The sequence below is a fragment of the Stenella coeruleoalba genome (genome assembly GCF_951394435.1).
Source record: "Stenella coeruleoalba genome assembly, chromosome: 19".
Taxonomy (NCBI): domain Eukaryota; kingdom Metazoa; phylum Chordata; class Mammalia; order Artiodactyla; family Delphinidae; genus Stenella; species Stenella coeruleoalba.
This window is the reverse complement of record NC_137165.1, coordinates 1,857,419-1,879,901: the sequence shown is the minus strand read 5'-3', so window position 1 is coordinate 1,879,901 and position 22,483 is coordinate 1,857,419. Positions and strand designations below refer to the sequence as shown.

At 45.3% G+C, this 22,483-nt stretch overlaps 1 protein-coding gene and 1 pseudogene across 2 annotated transcripts in view; one reads left to right on the top strand and one right to left on the bottom strand.

The window, feature by feature from the left end:
• Window positions 1–1,922: 1,922 nt before the first annotated feature.
• SHMT1 (serine hydroxymethyltransferase 1) overlaps window positions 1,923–22,483 on the top strand; it is a gene marked incomplete at its 3' end in the record, with an annotated part of 59,898 nt that continues 39,337 nt past the window's right edge. The window contains exon 1 of the mRNA XM_079905737.1: window positions 1,923–2,108. The remainder of the gene's footprint in view (window positions 2,109–22,483) is intronic.
• Window positions 7,576–8,440, bottom strand: LOC307177953 (nucleophosmin-like; annotated as a pseudogene). The gene is made up of 3 exons: window positions 8,380–8,440; window positions 7,872–8,088; window positions 7,576–7,787 (listed from the first exon to the last, which is right to left on the bottom strand). The product of its transcript is annotated as a nucleophosmin-like (transcript).

The following is a 22,483-nucleotide window of genomic DNA, read 5'->3' as shown; positions in this document are numbered from 1 at the left end:
ACGTGGGAATACAACAAAGGTGGGGGTCAGTGAATGGAAAATTATTAAGGAAACATCAGGGATAAGGGGGGATTCTGGCTAAACAAGATTTTTGCTGAAGGCAGGCCAGGGTGATCCGTCATCACTTGCGGGCAGTGGAGGATGAGGGATTTGGTCAGATATCCAGGATGATCAGATATCAAGGTGGGAAATTCTGGCCAAACTGACTTAGCAGGATTCTTGCTAAAACTGGGCTCGTGGAGGATATGCCCAAGGACGGGGCCAAGTTGGACTCAGAGGAGCTGGAGTGAAATTTGGTCAAGGAGAGAATCTTTGCCAACAATCTTCCATTGGATCCTTTTTTTTATTTATTTATTTTTTTTTTGCGGTACGCAGGCCTCTCACTGCTGTGGCCTCTCCCATTGCGGAGCACAGGCTCCGGACGCGCAGGCTCAGCGGCCATGGCTCACGGGCCCAGCCGCTCCGCGGCATGTGGGATCTTCCCGGACCGGGGCACGAACCCGTGTCCTCTGCATCGGCAGGCGGACTCTCAACCACTGCACCACCAGGGAAGCCCGGATCCTTACTTTTAAACAGCAGCTATAATGAATACTTTGGGGACAGTTGAGGAAACTTGAAAATAGACTGGATGTGAGGTGGCATTATAGAATTTTAAATTTTCTTGCATGTGATAATGCCTCTTTCGCTGTGTAGGATATCCTTATGTTTAAGAGACGCATGCCTAAGTACTTAGAGGTGAAACTCACGCGAGATCTCAGCAGCGGGTTTGGTTTAGGCCAGACAATCAAAGTCACACTATACAATGCTCACACAGCACCTAGCTGACTTAGAAAGGATGTGAAACAGGAAGCACAGCAGTACTTCATACAGCTCTCCATCTCCCTGATCCCTGCATATGGGGCAGGTTCTAGTCCCAGGGGATTTCAGCAGAGGAGCCACTGGTCCCATGGGGCTGGTCCCGTGGGCCTGTGAAGGTAAGAGGCCACTTGCAATCTCCAGCAGAGCTACAGCCCATATATTTCAAGTTGTGCCAGGATAGCTAAGGACAGCAAGCCGAGGGGTGGCCTTCGGTCAGTTTAAGAGCACACCCAGGTCCTGCAGGAACCTCATCCAAGTGCAGACCACACGTCAATTCTTGAGGCTGGAGGAGGGATTCACAGGTAGCTGTGAAAGTTCTCCCTCTAGTCATGATGTCTGCGCCTTCTTTTGAAGTGGTTGAACAAAAAAGTTAACGTAAATGTGACAAAAGGCTGACACTTGTTGAATCTAGGTAATGAGTTAATCAAACTATTCTTCCAGTGCTTCAGTGGTTGAAAATTTTTATTACAGGAAATCAAAGGAAATAAAATTTAAAATGGAGGTGTTCACCTCCTGCTTTCATTTCCTGTGTGGTTTGCTGGTGAGTTGATTCTGCCTGTTTAAAGCTCCCTGATCTCAAGTCGTCGTACAGATCTCCCCCCTTTCGCACAGCACCCCGCCCCCATCTCCTGACTACCGGATCGGCTCCATCGCTCCCTCCAATCCAAGTACTTATTCTTCTGGAAGCACGTGCCATTAGACTCTTTCTGTTGCCTTCCTTCAGGCACAGGAAAAAAAAGGAAACTTTTCCACAAAACCAAACAGTGCCGTGTCAGGAAGGCTTGGACCCAGGGATCAAAGCATGCGGCCAGGCCCCATTGCTCTGGTTCCATCACTTCACTGCTGCTCCTCGGGGCTGCTTCCCTTTGCAGAACATGCTCCGCGCGCCAACTACCGGCTCCCGAGGCTGCTGCTTCCGTGCAGCAGCCTTTGCCCCAGCATGCTCAGGGATAGTCCCAAGGCTTGCTCTGATTGGCCAGGCTTAGTCACATGCCCACCCCTGAACCAATCAGGGAACGTCGGCCCTGACTGGCCCTCCTGAGTCATATGCTCCACACCTGGCCCTGAGGTGAGTCAGCGACCGCGTCGACCCTGCGAAGGCGAAGCCTCGGAGGCAGGTGACTCAGCGGCTGGGGTTCTGGCGTCTGTGAGAGACGAGACCGGAGATGGGGGTGCCTGGTTGGTGACCTGGTCCAGCCCACTTCAGAGGCCGTTAGCGTCCTTGCTGGTTCTGAGCGCTTTTTCGTCCTGTGAGTCCCGGGCGTGGGTTTTGGACGCGGAAAGGGCTTGGCTGATTGGCTGGACTTTTCTTCTCCTGAAAGTCCTGGTGAACCTGCTTCCCTGGCGCTCAGCCGCCTTGTCAGGAGCCGCGCCGCTGGGGCTGTAGTTCACAGAGCGGCCGTCAGGTGGCAATGGAGAGGCAAGAAGCCAGTCTCCAGCCTGTTCCTTGGGTTTTGCTTTTTAACTTTGTCGACTTAAAAAAAAAAAGCACAACGTGAGAGTTGTGAGTTCAGTTTTATTTGGGGCAAAACGAGGACTGCAACCCGGGAGACAGCACTTCAGAGAGCTCTGAGGAACTGCTCCAGAGAGGCAGCGGGGAAGGTCAGGATAGATGTGATTTGGGCGAAGGGGGGAGGGGAGTCCATGCAATCGAGCACATATTATTCTGCAGCAGGTTTCTGCTAGTCACGAGGAGCAGTCGTCATCATGAAGGATTTTAGTGCTTTTCTAGATCCGAGGAGATACAAGAACTGGGCTCATAAAATCGGCTCCTGAAAATATTTAACTATCTGAAGACCTGTTCTGCCAATTTTCCCAGAGCACAGAGGCCTCATTTCTGCTCTCCACCCTGAACTCCTTTCGGGGGGGGGTGTTGAAAGTCAGCAGCTGCAGAGCACATGATTTAATCCTTGTAGAGGAAGATGGCAAGTGTCAATTGTAGTTGACAGGGCCCCCTTGCAGTCATAAATCTGACCATGCTTTGGGAGGCATTTCATGACCAATTCGTCCCACAGTGCTAGGAAGGCTCCTTCCTAGGTCTGGCGAAGACTTCGCTGAGAGGTCATTCAATGTGCTGTTACTGACTAGGTCTTATAAGCAATAACTAAAGACTCTAGACCACCTGTCTTACTAATGTATTATGGTCCAGGAAAAATTCCCTCTTGTTGTATCTTCCCATATCTAGAGTTACACTAGTACAATCACTGATCTCACACAGAACTATATATTTTTGTCGGTGGCTCAGTCACACATTTGGTAATGCAAGAAACAACAATCTTGTAAAACAGGTAAAATACAGATAACATAGCTAGCAGTATTATTCAAGTCGTAAGTGAGAATTAAGCCAAGAACTTCCATTAGGAGCAGCTCAGTATATCCTTAGGTCATCTGACTTGGTCTGTTCTGTACCAATCCTTATCTTTCAGGGAAATGATATATTGGCACTGCCCATAAGACCCCCAGCCCAGCCCAACTTCCTAGTGTTACTAGGCTGGTTATCCTTAGTATAATTTAATTGTTCCCAAGATAAAAGGGGGCCTTAAAACTTAAATGACCATAGCCTGGTGTTAACCACATAAATCCATCACATAATTATAGGAGGTTTTAGGGGCTTCCCTGGTGGCGCAGTGGTTGAGAGTCCGCCTGCCGATGCAAGGGACGCGGGTTCGTGCCCCGGTCCGGGAGGATCCCACATGCTGCGGAGTGGCTGGGCCCGTGAGCCATGGCCGCTGAGCCTGCGCGTCCGGAGCCTGTGCTCCGCAGTGGGAGGCGCCACAGCAGTGAGAGGCCCGCATACCGCAAAAAAATTAAAAATAAAAAATTATAGGAGGTTTTATTCCTGAGGTTTTATTCCTGAAATTTTGCTGTTGCTCTGATTGAGCTTGAATAACTTTAGAGGAAAATTCATTTTTTTGGCCAGGGTCAGAGCAGGTATTATTAATTGGCTAGGTGAGGTGATCCCATCTAGTAATATCAAGAGTAGCCTGAACAGGACTGAACTTTCTTTCTTGTAAAATAAATGTTCTAAGGGCCATCCAGTTAGAGCCTTGGAGTGGAGAAATCCACCAAGGTAATCCAGAAGGACTAGACACAGGTAATTGGCCACAAACCCAACAATTGGATTGATTTTTCAAACTAGCATAGGATCGTGTCCATGATAGAAAAACATCTGATTTATATGCAAGGGTCCTGGAAGACAAGAAAACATTATAAATGATCCTACGAATCAGGTCCAGCATCTTGGGTAAGCTGTCTACTTCTGATGTCGTCTTCTTATCATCTGGCTGTGAGTGTAGAGTTTCCTCTGTTTGAGCATCATTTTAAGGTGAGTTTGAGGTCAGCAGTCCTCTCTATAGACCAGTCCGTGCAGGGGCCCTTCGTGAGTAGAAATTAATCCAAGAATCAATTCCCTTCAGTTTCGCTGTGCATGAGCTAGTTAAAAGTACCAGATAAGGGTCCTTCCATCTAGGTTGGAGACAGTCCTTTAAACTATGTCTTTTCCAGTATGCATAATCCCCTGGTTGCATGTCGTGGGACATCTGATCTTCATCCAAAAATAGATTACTGAGATAGGCTTCAGAAACAAACTGAGAGTGTCCTTTTAACAATTCAATTAAACTTTACATTAATATAACGTAACAGCAAGGAACTATCTGGGAAATGAGTCTTATTAAATACAGACCTCCATTAACAAAACTGGAACTTAATATTCACTGAAATATAATCCTTTTCTCTCTAAAATTACCCTCATGTTTACCAAATATAACCAAATTAAGACTAGTTTGTTTGCAAAATAAGTCTGGTCTCAATTAACTTGGCCTGATAATTTATATAAACTATCATTGATCATACAGGCTTTTTGCTTTGCTGAAACTTTTATAAGGAGTCTCATGCTGAACTTTTAAAAGACCTCTCAGAGCTAGGAAAGTCACTCCACGGGCTTATCACAGATTTCACCTAACAGATCTAGGTGAATTCCTCCCTTTTTAAGGTCCCCCAAATACCTTGAGCCTTCTGTACCTGTTAGTGAGTGGCCTTCCTAATTTATCTGATAAAGCTGCTAGGAACCTAAGAGTTTACAATCTCTGGAGGGAGCAGTTAGAGAAAAAAGATATGTTCCAATCCTGCTTACAAAGATATAATTTACCAAATTACTGTAAGTCATAATGAGTTTGAGGGAAAGGTTTCCTAATACCTGGAAAACACAGATTTAAACCAGTAATTTTTCAGATAGAAACCATAAAAACTATAACCATATTCACCAGTTCACTCAGTCTTATGTAACTATTTTTGTTAACAGTTTCTCATTAGGATTCTTTAATTTCTTACCCAGTTCAGTATTATGGTCTGAAAGTCAGAAACTTGTATTTGTCCAAAAGTCCTTTTTCTAAATCTTCTTGAAGAGGAAACATTTTTGCAAAGGCATCAGAATAAAACCATAACTGTCTATAATGATGAAAGACTTAAGGAGGCATGTTTAAATCTGATTACAATGCAACTGACAAAGAAACTTGGTTACTGCTGTGACATACAACACTTTCAGATAATAACTAGAATTATGACTGACAACATTTTACCAGGACGTATCAGAATTTTAGGAACTCCATATAATTTCCAGGATATCTATATTAATAACATTTACCATACAATATAACCTAAGAAGGTTTATTACTCATTTGACAATACTTCCCATGTAATTTAACATACCAAATGAACCCAGTTAGTTTAATATCTCTCTTTGGGATGTTTCAGGTGCACTTCGAAGCATCCCAAAGTTAGCTAAAGGACTTCACTGGAATTTGATTTAGGGGGTTTTTTTTTAAAGCTTTTATTGAATTTGTTACAATATTGCTTTTGTTTTATGGTTTGTTTGTTTGTTTGTTTTTTGAGGCATGTGGGATCTTAGCTATCCCACCAGGGATTGAGCCCACACCCCCTGCATTGGAAGGTGAAGTCTTAACCACTGGACCACCAGGGAAGTCCCTGATTCAGGAAGTTTTGTGAAAAAAAATATCAAAAAGGGTTTAGAACACTCAGATAGGACAACAGGTCACTCTGAAACAATAGTTATTCACTTAGGCAAAGTAACAATAAAGATTTCAAAGGCAAATACAGAACAAATCACTTAAAAGGAAAGAAACTTGAAATCTGTTATCAAAGGCAATTCAACATTTTAAGAAATCTTGTCCTCTTAAGAGAGAGAAAAACAAAATTCAAGTTTTGCACCCGCTTGCTTTTAGAATTCATTTACTCAAATTTTTAAAACTTAATTTATTAATTTATTTTTTATTTTTGGCTGCATTGGGTCTTCATTGCTGCGTGCTGGCCTTCTCTAGCCGCAGAGAGTGGGGGCTACTCTTCATTGCGGTGCGCTGGCTTCTCATTGCGGTGGCTTCTCTTGTTGCGGAGTACGGGCTCTAGGCGTGTGGGCTTAAGTAGTTGCAGCGTGTGGGCTTCAGTAGTTGTGGCACATGGGCTTAGCTGCTCCGCGGCTTGTGGGATCTTCCCGGACCCGGGCTCAAACCCGTGTCCCCTGCATTGGCAGGCAGATTCTTAACCACTGCGCCATCAGGGAAGTCCCTACTCAATTAAATTTATTTTAACCTTAGTCAATCCTGACCATGCACATAACTCTTTTCTTGGGTCCACTTTCCACAAACGTTTCCTTACTTTCTGTATCCAGCATTTTATTTTCCCATTCAGAAACAGCCACCTGTAAGTCAGACCTACTTCCTTTTCCCTTAATAAAATGTAATTCCATTCTTCATCCCTTCTTTACTGGAAACACACACCCTACTTTCCTACTGTTGACTGAAATGTTTCATTTATTATTTCTATTAGCTTTAAGTACATGTTTAAGTTAGAATCCTCAGCTCTTAAAACCTTAATTTCTTGTGAAAACTAAGAAGTAAGCAATTATGAACTGTCCTTTACATTGGCATTCTGTAGATTGGTGAACATAAACACCAGTGATATTTTCTAAAAATATTTACTTTCTTTAGAGAACGTGACACCAAACATATTCATTAATAGTCCTAAATACCTTTTGTTTCTCTGTAAAAGGAAGCCAATATTCAGTAATTAATGTTTTGGTATATTATTTTATTTGGGAATGCTAGCTATTCAATAAGCTTCCATCACTTAATTTAGCACAGTTCTAGAATTTCAAGTTACCAGAATCTGGAAAGACTATTTTATCTTATTTTATTTTTTAATTAAAATACTGAGTTTAGGCTGGCCAGGGCCCCGGCTGAGCTGCGCTTAGCTCCGCAGGGGCGGGCAGGGGTATGCCCAGGGGACCATGGGCCCCGGGCCCTGAAGCCTCCGGGGCCACATCCGTCTGAGCAGCGAGTAGGATCTGGGGCGGGGCGCCGAGTGCGGATGGGCCTGGAGAGAAAACAAAAAACAAAAAAACCCCTGAGTTTATTTCACATGTATATTTTTGTCTCCCCACCATTTCCATTTGTGTGACCACCACTACTACTATGTCCTATCATAACATTCCATACATACTTAAAACCAAGCAAAGGGTGGAGTTCCATCTTTAAAAACTAAACAAGCATTTTGGACAGCACATTCTTGGCAATGGAACCTGGACAACTATCAGACACGGTAGGGAAAGTTCTCACTCTGCACTCTAAAAAGGACAGCCAGATAGCAACTGTTACAGAAATGAAATAAGATGGGAAATTTTAGCAAACTGTTTAAAGTATTTTCTTAAAGAGACTTCCTCCACTGCCAGAGATCTTGAATAGCCTCCTGGTCAGTCATCTGGAAACAGTTCTTCACATAATTGATGAATTTGGCTTCCACTTTGGGAAGGGAACCACCTTTTTCTATACTTGCTTGCATTTTTGCTTTAATGTCTTCTAAGAGCTAGGTCCTTTCGGTGTTCTAGGAGTTTTTTCCTGTTTTTTGAAGGATTCTTGACCTTTTGATCTTGGTGTTGATGGTTTTGAGTCTTTTCCATTCTGGTTTGATTTTTGTTAACTTTTGGCTGGAGTATCTCGTACAGATTTCTTTACTGGAGCTTTTTCTTCAGCTTCCTCATCATCAAAGTCATCATCATCATTGTCATCTTCATCATCATCTCCATCTTCATCAGCAGCAAGTTTTACTTTTTTCTGTGGAAGCTTGCTACCGCTTCCGGGGCAGAACGCTTTCCAGATATACTTAGGAGTGTCACACCCTCCTCCTCTTTGTCTTCTGACTCTGCATCTTCCTCCACAGCTACTAAGTGCTGTCCACTAATATGCACAGGCCCTGAACCACACTTCAACCATCAGACCACAGGTGGTGTTATTTCAAAGCCCCCAAGGGAATCGGTTGGCTGCACAGACATTTTCAAAGTTGCCAGTGTTACTTTGACTGGACTGCCTTCATAATTCATCGCCTCTGCTTCGACAATGTGCAGTTCATCCTTTGCGCCAGCCCCTAAACTGACCGCTCTTGAAGATAACTGGTGCCCATTTTCATCATTATCCACCTTAAGGTGATCATCTTTGTCGACCTTTAGTTCACAATAGAAAAGATAGTTCTGGGGCCTCAGGGGGCTCATGTCCAAGTCCCTCGAATCTTCCATGGGTTGGTGGCACGTACTTAGGTGGGAGAGAAGGCGGACGGAGAGAAAAGACTACTGCTCCAGGGAACAGGTGCACAGGATGGAATCACACCAGGTGGAGAGACTATTTTAGATGCATAATTATTAGAAGCATAATTTAGAAGCATAATTATTCTTAATAGAGTTTATCTAAAAGCTCTTATCTCATTTATATTTTCTTTCCTTAGAAGTTTTTTTCACATCAAATTACTTTCCTTGCTGACAAATTTGTAACAGATATAACAAGATTTTATTTAGCTTATATTAAACTGAGGCACAATAAAGTATTATCCATAATGTTGATGACTCTAAAGACGTATCTATATTAATTAGATCAACAAACAAACATTAATACCAGGTATTAATTTAATACTATTTCCCAGTTCACGTGAACCTGAAATTCATTTAGCTTAATTTCTCTTGCATTTAGAATTATTTGATTTGTAAGCACTTACTTTTCTTTAAGCCAATTAAATAGAGCTTATTTACAAATTAACCACAGCAATATTATCCAAAGACAAAGACACATACTAAGACATACATATATCCAGACAGACACAACAAGAAATCTAGCTGCATTTTCTAAACTTAGTCATGAATCAGATATTACAATATAAAACTCACTAGTTTATAAACAACACTTGGAATAAGAAAAAAATTTAAAGTTTTTTTTTTTTTTTGTCCTTTTTATCCCTCAGTCTCAGGAATTAGAGATGGTCTAGATAAGGTAAGTGATCCCGAGAGCTCTGGTCTCAAGGCACAGGGAAAGAAAATCAGGCTTTCCTAGTAGAACTCATTCCCTCAGGGTCAGAATTCTGAAGAGATTTTTTTTTTTCCTTCAAGCTAGCTTTCTCTATGGGTTGGGAATTAAACAGGGGTTGGTTAACCTTTGACTGACATTGTGTACTTAATTGGCGCAGCTGAAGGTTCATAATTTTCCTAGATACTCCCTTTTCTTTCTTCCCCCCCCTTTTTTTTTTTTAATGGTCTTCAAAGGTTGGTCAGCCAGTGTATCAAAGGTGTTTGTATGTAACATGGACCAACCTAGATTGTGTTTTTGACTAGAGTAGATAAATCCTCATCTAAGCCTTCTAAAAAGGCAGAGTTAAGCAGAGGATCATCTTGGTGGTTAGAGAATGACTCAGGTGTCAAGCCAGAATGTTGCTTAAAAGTTTTTTTTTTCCCTCTCAAACCTTTCCTAATAGTCCAGAATTCATTCATCCGATCTTTGCTTGCACTGTTGAATCTCTGTCCAGTCTACGGTTTTTGGAAAAAGCTCTGGGATAAATTCAAGTAATTTCTGAGCTAATTCTTTGTATTCAGTGCAAGCCTCTGGACTATGTGATTCAAAATCCATTAAGGGGCGTTTCCATCCTGCCTTCTCTATCCATTCCCTTGCTTGGCTTTCAGAAACTAACAGCTGGATTAATTGATATAGATCTGGAAACCCGCTCATAGGCCGGATGGTTAATTCAAATTCCTTAGCAAATCCCAATGAATCCTGACTTGGATCGGGAAATTCCTTAGCCAAAACCCTTAAGTTCTACTTGGGTTCAGGGTGTGTATGTAAGCACCAAGGACGGCTCACCTCTCCCTGTAATGAGTTTCTCCTTAAAGGGAGCTATAGGGCTTCCCTGGTGGTGCAGTGGTTAAGAATCCGCCTGCCAATGCAGGGGACACGGGTTTGAGCCCTGGTCCGGGAAGATCCCACATGCCACGGAGCAACTAAGCCTGTGCGCCACGGCTACTAAGCCTGCGCTCTAGAGCCCGCGAGCCACAACTACTGAGCCCGCGAGCCACAACTACTGAAGCTTGTGTGCCTAGAGCCCACGTTCCCCAACAAGAGAAGCCACCGCAGTGAGATGCCCGTGCACTGCAATGAAGAGTAGCCCTCACTCGCTGCAACTAGAGAAAAGGCCGCGCGCAGCATCGAAGACCCAGTGCAGCCAAAAATAAATGAATAAAATAAATAAATTTATTTTTAAAAGGGAGCTATAATCACTTCTGATTTTTTAGTCCTCCTTTGCTGGGGAGAGGGCAGCGGCAGGAGGCAGAAGAGTTGGGAGAGAAAAAGGAGATGGCATCTGGACCATTCAGATAGAAGAGGCCACGTGGGAGGAGCAGAGGGAGAGACCGAGTCAGAGACAGAGGGCCAGCAGCCTGTTTAGAAGCTTCTAGACACCAATCAAAGTAAGCATTCCATGCAATCCGTTTGATCTTACGGCGGCTTTTTCTAATTCTGTGCACAAAACAGCAATTTTGGGATAGCAGAAGAACCCCAATTTGGCCATTTTATGTTGAGATCTCCTTTAGTATAATTTCCCTAATTACGTAGGTACTTGCATGTATAAACCTGGCTGAGGTTTATACATCAGAGACTGGCTTTCTGATGCCCCTTGTTTCTGTGTTTGAGAGGCTCTATTTCCCATATTTAAAAAATTATTTATTTATTTATTTATTTGGTTGCACTGGGTCTTAGTTGCGGCAGGCGGGCTCCTTAGTTGCCGCTCGCCGGCTCCTTAGTTCTGGCGTGCGAACTCTTAGTTGTGGCATGCATGTGGGATCAAGTTCTCTGACCAGGGATGAAACCTGAGCCCCCATGCATTGGGAGCATGGAGTCTTAACCACTGCGCCAGCAGGGAAGTCCCCTATTCCCCATTTTAAAGTAGAATTTGTTAGGGATAAAATTTACTAGTGAAACTGTGTGGCTGCCAGTGTGTTGCTTGTGAGCTTAACTCCACTAGGCATCCCCCCCAGAGTCGTTTCAGCCCTCCTACATGTCTCAGTTTCTCCTTTTGGTGGTCCAAGACCACCACAGGTGCTCGCTGAATGGCCGATTCTTATCTGCGACCCCTGGATGAGCAAACGTTTTAATTAATGAGTGGGCTTCCCTATGGGACCACTGCACGGTATGAGAACTCTGCCTCCAAGCCGTGACCAGCCGGGAGGAGTCTTGTCCCTTTTCTTCGGAGCAAAGCTCTAGTGTAATATCTTCACTTTTTTTTTTTTTTTTTTTTTTTTGCGGTGCGCGGGCCTCTCACTGTTGTGGCCTCTCCCGTTGCAGAGCACAGGCTTCGGACGCGCAGGCTCAGTGGCCACGGCTCACGGGCCCAGCCGCTCCGCGGCATGTGGGATCTTCCCGAACCGGGGCACGAACTCGTGTCGCCTGCATCGGCAGGCAGACTCTCACCCACTGCGCCGCCAGGGAAGCCCATATCTTCACTTTTATCCCAACAAATTCTATTAAGGCGGCCAAATTGAGGAAAAGCGTCAGATCAGCCTATTATCTAACCACTCAACGCAGGCCACTCTGTCTTCTACAACTGAGCAAACCCTGGTATCTTTCAACCAAGCCTCCCGCACCCCAGTATCTTTCAAATGGGTGGGTATTCCCCGGTATTTTTCATCCAGGCCCCCCCCCAAGTATCTTTCAACTGGGAGGGGTCAGGTACCTGCTATACACCCCCAAATAAAACTCAGGATCATCAACCAATACAGGAGATCTGAGAACCAGGAGAGACTCACCCAGATTCATCTGGACTCTCCAAGGTGGCAGATGGGCACAAGGGGCCTCTGCTGGTACCAAGGCTCTGGTTCCTCATAAAGTTTCGGTGAAGGAGAGAAGTCCATTCTGGATCCCTTAGTGGTTGCCATAAAAACTGTCAACTAAAAAAATTCACAGGGCTTCCCCTGTGGCGCAGTGGTTGAGAGCCCGCCTGCCGATGCAGGGGACAAGGGTTCGTGCCCCAGTCTGGGAAGATCCCACATGCCGCGGAGCGGCTGGGCCTGTGAGCCATGGCCGCTGAGCCTGCGCGTCCGGAGCCTGTGCTCCGCAACGGGAGAGGCCACAATAGTGAGAGGCCCGCGTACCGCAAAAAAAAAAAAAAAAAGAAAATCACAACATGAGGGTTGCAAGTTAAGTTTTTTGGGGGGCAAAATGAGGACTGCAACCCGGGAGACAGCACTTCAGAGAGCTCTGAGGAACTGCTCCAGAGAGGCAGCGGGGAAGGTCAGGATAGATGTGATTTGGGGGGAGGGGGGAGGGGAGTCCATGCGATCGAGCACATATTATTCTGCAGCAGGTTTCTGCTAGTCACGAGGAGCAGTCGTCACCATGAAGGATTTTAGTGCTTTTCTAGATCCGAGGAGACACAAGAACTGGGCTCATAAAATCAGCTCCTGAAAATATTTAACTCTCTGAAGACCTGTTCTGCCAGTTTTTCCCAGAGCACAGAGGCCTCATTTCTGCTCTCCACCCTGAACTCCTTTCGAGGGGGGGTGTGTTGAAAGTCAGCAGCTGCAGAGCACATGATTTAATCCTTGCAGAGGTAGATGGCAAGGGCCAATTTGTTGTTGACATTTTATAGTGAATTATAAACTATACACGGAAAAGCATATCATGCAGTCGATAAATCCTCACAAACTGGACAAGCCTGCGAGGCCAGCGTCCAGCTCGGGAAGCAGACTGTGACCTCAGGAGCCCCCCTTGTTCCCAGCCACTCCCCGTCCTGACTCACAGTTTGTCATTTACACTTGTGCCACTTTACAGTTTGGGCTTCTTGTGAGCTTCCTCCACGTCGTCGTGTGTAGTCGTATTTTTGCGTGAACAGAGCTAACTTCCCAGTTTTCTGTGGTTCCTGCGTTCATTTGTCTGTTTTACTACTGATGGGCATCTGGGTGATTTCTGGTTTGGGCCTTTATGGATAAATAATGCTGCTGGGAACCTTTCACATATGTTTTGATAGACACCTACATACACATTTTTGTTGGGTGTATACGTATGAATGGGCTTGTTGGGACACAGGTTGTACAGACTTTTTAGCATCAGCGGATACCGACTGCCAGGCCCTTTCCAGCGCAGTTTAGCGATTTACACTCCCAACAGGCCCAGTTGCACTGGGTAGTTTCTGTCTTTTCCACGTTAGCCATTCAAGTAGATTTTTAAAAAACAGCGTTACTGAGGTATTAATTTACATACTGTAAAATTCATCTGTTTTCATGTGTACAATTCAGCGATTTTTAGTAAACTTACAGAGTTGTGCGTCCACCACCGTGAACCAATTATAGAACATTTCCATCATTCCCGGACCCCTCACGCCCGATTTAGTTTGGTTTTTAACCTCATTTTTTTCAACAGTCTTTGGGCGCTTATTTGATGCCAGGCACTTTGCTAAGCAACATGAATGATTGAAAAATCAGGAAGACCTGGTCCTTGTAGCCTAGAGAGAGACAGACGTGTAGCCCAATCACTGTGATCAGGTGAGGCACAGAGCAGCGTGGCATGTGTGGTGACCCAGAAAGAGTTGAGGGTTTGTGACGCTTTAACTGCAATTGTGTGTGTGTGTTGGGGGTGGTGGTGGTGGTGGTGAGGTGACAACAAAGGAGCCTCAGCTTGGCCACCACCTGGGAAAGTGTCCCTCCAAAGGAGAGCTCAGCTTTCCAGGCCTTGGGTGGGCACCTCCTCCGATAGGACTTTCCCGACCACGTTAGGAAGAGGGGTTAGGGGTCTCAGCGCTTTACCCCCAGAACCTCCTGGGCTTTCGTACAGGTCTGCCTCCCTCCTGGACTGAGAGCTCTGAGGACAGGATCTTAGCTTTCTTCACAACTGTGTCTCAGGCTCAGAGCAGCATCTTAGCTTCCTGGGCTGCCATAAACAGTGCCCCAACTGGGGGGCCTAATGCAACAGAAATTTATTCCCTTACAGTGCTGAAGGCTCAAAGTCAGAAGCCAAGGTGTTGGCAGGGTCCTTCTCCCTCTGAAGCCTCAAGGAAGGTCCTTTATTTTTATTTTATTTTTTTGGCACAGGGAGGTTTGGTGTATGTGTCTCTGTGTCTCTCCTCTTCTTCTAAGTATACCAGTCATACTGGATTTAGGGCTTCCCTACCCCAATACGACTTAATCTTAACTAAGTACCTGCAAAGACACCGTTTCCAAATAACGTCACATTTTGAGGTTTCAGATGGACATGAATAGGGGGGCACTATTCAACCCAATCCAGTGCCCAGAAAGTCTGTTGGGAAATGCCTGCCATTCCCTGTGCTCTGAGCTGGCGCTCACCCTGGAGCTTGCTGCTGGCTTTGGTGTGACAGTCACTCTGGTGGTGGTGGGGGTCCAGGAAGTCTGTTAGATCATGTCTACTGCACACAGCGGTGTCCTGGGTGTTCAGTATATTTTCTCCTAGAATCAGCTCCCCTGGGACGGCTCTGGATGCAGTGAGTCACCACACCCCAGCTTCCCTCACCTATTCATTTCAAAGATTTTTTTTAAAAATAAATAAATTTATTTATTTATTTATTTTTATCTTCGCTGCTGCGCGCGGGCTTTCTCTGTTTGCGGCTAGCAGGGGCTACTCTTCGTTGCGGTGCACTGGCTTCTCACTGCGATGGCTTCTTGTGGCGGAGCATGGGCTCTAGGCACGTGGGCTTCAGTAGTTGTGGCTCGCGAGCTCTAGAGCGCAGGCTTCAGTAGTTGTGGCGCACGGGCTTAGTTGCTCCGCGGCATGTGGGATCTTCCTGGACCAGGGCTTGAACCCATGTCTGCTGCATTTGCAGGCGGATTCTTAACCACTGCGCCACTAGGGAAGCCCTCAAATATTTTTTCAATACACAGATAACGTGGTTATTTTTATAAACTTAAAATGTTTTTGTTTTCCTTTTTATTCAGACGTTTCCTTATGTATTCACAAATAATGCATGGTGATATTTTTAAAACTTTTTAACCTCTTTTTGGTTTCATTTTTCACTTCAAACATTGAAAAATAATACACAAATAAGGCACGGTGTTGTGAAATGAAGACAAGTGCAAGGAGATAGCACAAAGAGATAGCTAGTTGCCAACCCCAGGATCTGTTATTCCCATCTTAAAGCCCCTGATTTTCAGCTGGTCAGTTGGTCACCTGGAGTAGAGCCTACACTTCTCACTTCCTAGGTGGCGGGGGAGGCCGCATGAATAAGTTCTGGTCAATGGGATGAAACACAAGTGTTACATGATGGTTTCTAGAAAGCTTTCTCAAATGACAGCTCCTGGGTGCCCTTCGCCCTTTCTTCTCTGTTGCTTAGAAATGGGATGTGGTGCTGGCGTGCCTTCTGGCATTATGAAGTCAGGGATGCACCGTAGGGATGAGAGAGCACAAAGCGAAGTCAGCCTGAGCCATGGTTGTCTGTGGAGACACCATGGCCGCCCTGGGCTGTTCACACTTGGCCTCTGATAGGTAGGAGACACCAACTTCTGTCTCGTTCAAGCCATTTCTATGTGTTTCCTGTGGATCGCCGCACGCGGGGTGGCCTACAGCAACAGGCCTTTATTATCTCACAGTTCTGGAGGCCAGAAGTTTGAAGTCAGCATCGCTGGGCCACGTCGGGTCAACAGGGCCTCTCTCCCTCCCTCCAGAGAGGCTTTAAGGGAGAATCTGCTCCTGGCCTCTGCCAGCTTCGGGGGCTGCCAGCCTTTCTTGGGTTGTGGCTGCATCACTGCAATCTCTGCCTCAGTCTACACACTGCCTTATGTGCGTATGTGCGTATGTGTGTTGAATCTCCCCCGGCCTCTCGCTTAGAAGGATATGTGACTACATTCAGGGTCCACCTGTGTGATCCAGGAAAACTTCCTCATCACAACATCCTTAACATGATTATATCTGCCAAGACCCTTTTTCCAAGCAAGGGAATATTTACAGGTTCCAGGGATGAAGACTTGATATCTCTGTGGGGGCATTGTCCAGTCTATTACACCACTGTTATTCATGTCCCTGTTACTTAGCACTGAAGGGAGACCCCAGTGAATAGAAAAGAATACATGCAAAGGAATGTTCTGGGCAGCAATCTGTGTTGTAGCGAAAAGGATGGACATGATCTCCATGATGAGCTGACTTTGGGGAACATACAAACAGATCATGGTCTGATATCATGGGGCCTTATACAGTAATGAAAAGGAATGAGCTGCGGCTACATTTATCTACACGGATAAATCCCTTGCAGAAGGCTATGCTGAGCTCCGTGCTGGGGGTTGAGGGCCAAGAGTTGAATTGGACCTAGCCTTCCCCCAAAGGAGCCCCCAGTCCAGTGATGGACCCAGACCCAGAACCAGTCATAACAGCACAGTGTATATACAACGGCAGTGTGTCCTGGGACCTGTGGTTGTGCTGGGAGCTCAGGGAAAGCTTCACTGAGGAGGATACTAGAGGATAACTAGGTTTGCACCAGACGGGCTTGGGGGAGGGGCATTCCAAGTGCGGAGAAGTCCAGGGGCAACGGTGTGGTTGTGTGAGAGGAGTGAGGGGAGCAGCTGCAGGCAGGGTGCTGCCAGGGTTGGGCAACAGAGCTCCCAACAAGAGAGGGGACTTCCTGGCCCAAGTGACTGAGTGTCACGGGTGGTGTGACCAGGCTCTGCCCACCCCTCCAAGTGTCAGCGGTCACCAGGGTGACAACCTTCCTCATTCAGTCCAGGGTGGAAAGTCGTTTCCACAACCAGGGATGACAGTCCTGAATTTTCCCTGTGTGCAGCTGTTTTCCCTTTGCCATGCGCTTCCCTCCCTCAGCGACCCAGTCATTCCCCACTGTTCTCTGCACGGCTCTGCATCCGAGTAGCTACACAGGTAAATACAGAAGCCAGTGTTCTTGCATTTTTGGTTGGTAACTCCTCTCCATTTTCTTATCTGAAAAAGACAACTACATCAAGCACTAGTTAGAAATCCATGAGGATGGGCACATAATGTATAAAGATGAACTTTTTGACAATAGCAGCGTGAAGGGGGGAGCGAATGCAGCTATTTAGGAGCAAAGTTTTAGTAAACCATCGAAATGAACATTAATCTTGAAAACATTATGTTAAGTGAAAGAAGACAGGCATAAAAGGCAACATATTTTATGATTTTATTTATCTGAAATGTCCAGAATAGGCACATCCCTAGAGACAGAAAGTAGATTAGGGGCTGCCAGAGACTGGGATTGTGGGGGTTGGGGGAGAGAGCAGTGGGAGTGACTAACTTCTCTTGGGAATGATGAAAACGCTCTGAAATTGGATTGTGGTGAGGGTTGCACAACCTTGTGAATATACTGAAACCCACTGCACTTCATACTTTAAATGAGTGAGTTTACAGTATGCAGATTATTTCTCACTTAAAAAAAAAAAAAAAAAACCAACCCTACCACCCTGTGTGTAGCAATAGGAATGTACTCGGGTGCAAGTAACGGACAAAAACAAACCCCCAGAGCAGCGGCACCCAGGCGTCTACTCCAAGTGCCGCTCCGAGTAGCAGCCAGGCGGCACGGAGCGTGGTGTGTAAACGGGACTGGAGGTCAGGCTGCGGTGCAGAGTCAGATTCTCAGCGTATAGCCCAGAGAATCTGAATTTCTCACGCTCTCCCAGATGATGCTGGTGCCGCTGGTCTTAGGACCACACTTCCTGTAGGAAGGCAGTTCTGGTTATCTACTGCTGTGTAACAGTCCTTCGCAAAACATAGAGGCATAAAACGATTGTTTACATGTCACGGTTCTGTGAATTGACTGGACTCGGGTGGCTCCCATGGGGTCTCTCATGCAGTTGTAGTCAGATGGTGGCTGGGGCTGGAATGCTCCGAAGGCTGCTCACCTGGGCTCACCTGTCTGGTACCTGGGCTGGGATGGCTACAACCGCCAGGGGCTGGCCAGGCCTTGACCTCTCTCCATGCAGCCTTCTCACATGACTACCTTTCCACGTTCCTTAGAGTAGTCTGCTCTGTGACACTGGCAGCTAGCTTTCCCCGGAATGAGTGTTCCAAGACAGGAAGGGGAAGCTGCAAGGTCTGCTGGCCTGAGCCTAGAAATTGGAACATTATCATCATTCTCTGGGGTTCTAATGGGCAAAGCAGTCACAGGGCCCGCTTGAATTCAAGGAAAGATCACATAAGCCCTCAGTGGGAGGGATTTTAAAGGGCTTCAGCGCCATTTTTAATCCTCCAAAAAGGTTCTGCTGGATTCCTCGGGAAGAGCTTGTAGGTGCACTGTTCCCTCCTGAGTTCTCGTACCTTCACGACAGTTTCATTGCCACCTGGTTTTGCTGTAGATCTAGTCTGTGAGACTGGGTGTGCTATCCTGGCTGAACTGTTGGTATGTAGGAATTTGTGGCTATTGAAGTACTATACCACCACTGACACCATCATCCAAGACTCTTCCCTCTGTGTTTCAATTTGAACCTGTATATTTTTTTCATTCCTGATACAGGTCATCACCCAGTGTGGGAGCCACAGGGCTCATAGAACATGTAGGAATGTTCTGGCCAGTGAGCCCTCATCTGCCTTTGGCTGTGTGACCTCTAGAGACTTGAACTTTCTGAGTTTCTTCATTAGAAAATGAAAATACTTACTTTGAGGAGATGCATTAAGAGATGGCAGATTCAAAAAAGAGAGAGAAAGAGATAGCAGATAAAGGCACCTGGCACATGTTAGACAGTCAGTAAAGAGTAGACGTGAGAAAAATAAAAAATAAGACAGTTGCCAACAGATTGAAGAGAAAAACAAAGACAGATTGGAGGTGTGGGCGGGATGGTAAGTCAAGCCAGTCCTTCTAGAGCAATTGGTAATATTTTATAAGAGCTGGGCAGCTGTTCTTTCCTTTGGCCTGGAATTTCCCCATCTGGGAATAAATTCCAAGGAAATCATCCCCAAGGGGAAAATATGCAGTTTCTCTGCAGATGTTTTTAACGGCACTATTCACAATAGGAAGTAACTGGAAACAAAACAAGTGACTCATTTAAAAAGTCTTGAAAAAGCAGAGGAAGAGAGCAAGACAGCAACAGAAAATAGAAGTATAGGGAGTTCAAGGGGTTAGTCCCTCCACTAAAGCAACCATTAAGCAAAAACTGACAGAACTAACTTAGTTTGGAACTCTGGAATCCAACCAAGAGCTTACAGCAACCAGGGGAGTGTTTAATGAAGCAAAAAAAAATGTTAAGTTTCAGTAAGAGGGGATTGTGGTGTCTTTTCCTTCCCACCCACCATCCCCCATTGCCCTGCACACAGGTGGCTGTGGAAATGGTAGCCCATGTTCCTGGTGTGACATGCTGAGCCAGGGGTCAATGTGGACTTTGTTTTCAAACACTGTGCTGGAAAGTTTCAACCAATTTGGCAGTTCCCTAAGGTACTGGAGCTGAGGTTTTGCTTGGTTTTGCGCCCCCTCAGGTTGAATCCACTTTCAGGAAGTGACTGTCAAAAGCATTCGAAGACATAGAATCCCCTTAGCCATCTGGGGCAAGGGTCAGTGGACAAGGATATCAGCAGATACTAAAAGGCCTGGGAAGAAGGAGGCTGAGGAGGAAGATACTGGGTGGAATAAGGGCTTTGAAGGACTGTAGCATATACCACGGTATTGGACTACAATGAACATGCCCAGGGCCAGATGCATACACAGAAGGGATCTCATAGGATCCTAGGCCTACAAGTCTAGCTGACCTGTAGGCTCTGCATAAGCAGGAGATGAAGCAGAGTCCTAGGTGGCCTGGCTAAGCATTGTAGGAGCACCCCAGGTCAGATCCAATCTGCAAAGACTGGGAGAAGGGTTATTTCTTCTTCTTTTTGGCTCTGGGCTTTTATGAAAATTTCTGTCCACTGAGATAATAGAACAGAGAGTTCAGTGATGGCACATGGCAAGAAATACAGTTTTTACAAAATAGTTTTGAAAAGTCACCAAAAAACCCCACACAAAACAGAAAATGTCAGTTCTCCACAATCAATAACAACAAACTCTGGGGAGAGGGAAGAATCTGATTTTCAGAGTTATCATGTTATAATATTCAAAATATCCAGTTTTCAACAACAACAAAAAATGACGAGGAATGCAAAGAAGGAAAGAGTATGTCCCATTCACAGGAGAAAAAGAAATTACGAGAAATTGTCCCTGAGAAAGCTCAGATATTCAACTTACTAGACAAATACTTTAAATCAATTGTCTTAAATATGCTTCAAAAGCTAAAGAAGCCCAGGAGAATGATGTATGAACAAATGGAGACTATTACTAAAAAGACATAAATTATGAAGAGGAACTGTACAGAAATACTGGAGATGAAGTGTACCGTAGTTGAAATAAAAAGTTCGCTGGGGTATCAGAACCAGATCTGAGCAGGCAGAGGAAAGAATCAGCAGACAAAGACAGAGCAAGTGAAACCATCCAGTCTGAGGAGCAGAGAGAAACAATCATGAGGGAAAATGTTCAGAGCCCGAGGGATGTGTGGGCCATCACAAGATATACCAATATATGCATTATGAGAACCCCAGAAGAAAGAGAGAGAGAGAGACAGAGAGGAAGGGGCAAAAGAATATTTGAAGAAATTAAGGCCAAACACTTCCGAAATTTGGTGAAATCATAATCTGCATATTCAAAACCTCAATGAACTAAAAGTATGACAAACCCAAAAAGATCTACAAAAGACGTATTATATTCAAATTCTCAAAAGCCACATACAAGGAAAAGGATTTGGGAAAGTTAGAGGGGTAGCAAGCACCAGAAACTTGTCTCCCCACCTAGACAAGAATTGCCCAGGCAAAATCTGTCTCTTGTAAATATTTTGGAACTCTGGAGTCTATTGGAGGCTTGTAACTTCCAAGTAAAGGCTTGGACAGAAAAGGTGGTTAATCTCAGTCAATTTTAGCTCTTAGTAGCATATTAATTCCTCCTCCTACCTCTCAGTGCCATGGCAGGCAGCTGTTCACGTGTTCTTGGAGCACCTTGTACAAGGTTGGCAGAAGCCGGGCAGAGGGGAGGACCATGTACTTCAGATACTGCACATCTGCCCTCTAATCACCGATTGCTGCTTCTGATCACACAGGTGCAGACCCAGAGGCAGGGCTATTGTGGCTCCACCACCTAGTGTTGCAAGCCACACCCTCTCTGGCTGAAGTGACTTCCAGGGGATGTAAAGGACCAGGCCTTTTTTTCTTACTTTATTTTTCTCTTTTCCCCATTTTGGGAGCCAGACATTGAAAAATAAGACATTCAAAAGCACCTGCAATACAGAAGAAATTAGAAAATCATCGTGCATGACCAAGGGAAAATGCAGACTCAAAAAACAACAGACAAGGGATTTCCCTGGTGGTCCAGTGGTTAAGAACCCATCTTGCAATGAAGGGGACGCTGGTTCAATCCCTGGTCAGGGAACTAAGATCCCACATGCCACAGGGCAACTAAGCCTCAATGACAGAGCCTGCGCGCCACAACTAGAGAGATGCCCGTGCACTACAACGAAAGATCCTGGGTGCCGTAACTAAGACCCAACACAGCCAAAAAATAAATAAATACATAAAAACAGAAACAAAATAACAAAACAAAACAAACAAAGAAAACCACCAGGCAGGACTGTAAGTTTACACCTCAGGCTGATCCTCAGCAAAGAGACAGCTACAACAACTAAAAAATCAAAATCAAAACCAGCAAGTTCTGGGGAAGAGAGGGAATCAGATTTCCAGAAGTATCACATTATTAGGTTCAAATGTCCACTTTTCAACAAAAAATCACAAGGCATTAAAAAAAAAAAAAGGACAGTATGGCCCATTCGACAAAATAAATAAACAAACAGCCAGGAGAAATAGTTCCTGAAAAAGACCTGGTGGCAGATTTACCAGATAAAGACTTTAAAACAACTGTCATAAAGATGGTTGAAGAACTAAAGGAAGATGTGAAGAAAGTCAAGAAAACAATGTATGAACAAAATAGAAATATCAGGACTTCCCTGGTGGTGCAGTGGTTAAGAATCTGCCTGCCAATGCAGGAGACACAGGTTCAAGCCCTGGTCCAGGAAGATCCCACGTGCCGCGGATCAACTAAGCCCGTGTGCCACAACTACTGAACCTGTGCTCTAGAGCCCATGAGCCACAACTACTGAGCCTGCATGCTGCAACTACTGAAGCCCGCATGCCTAGGGCCCGTGCTCCGCAACAAGGGAAGCCACCGCAATGAGAAGCCCGCGCACTGCAACAAAGAATAGCCCCCACTCGCCACAACTAGAGAAAGCCCGCATGTAGCAACGAAGACCCAATGCAGCCAAAAATGAATAAATAAA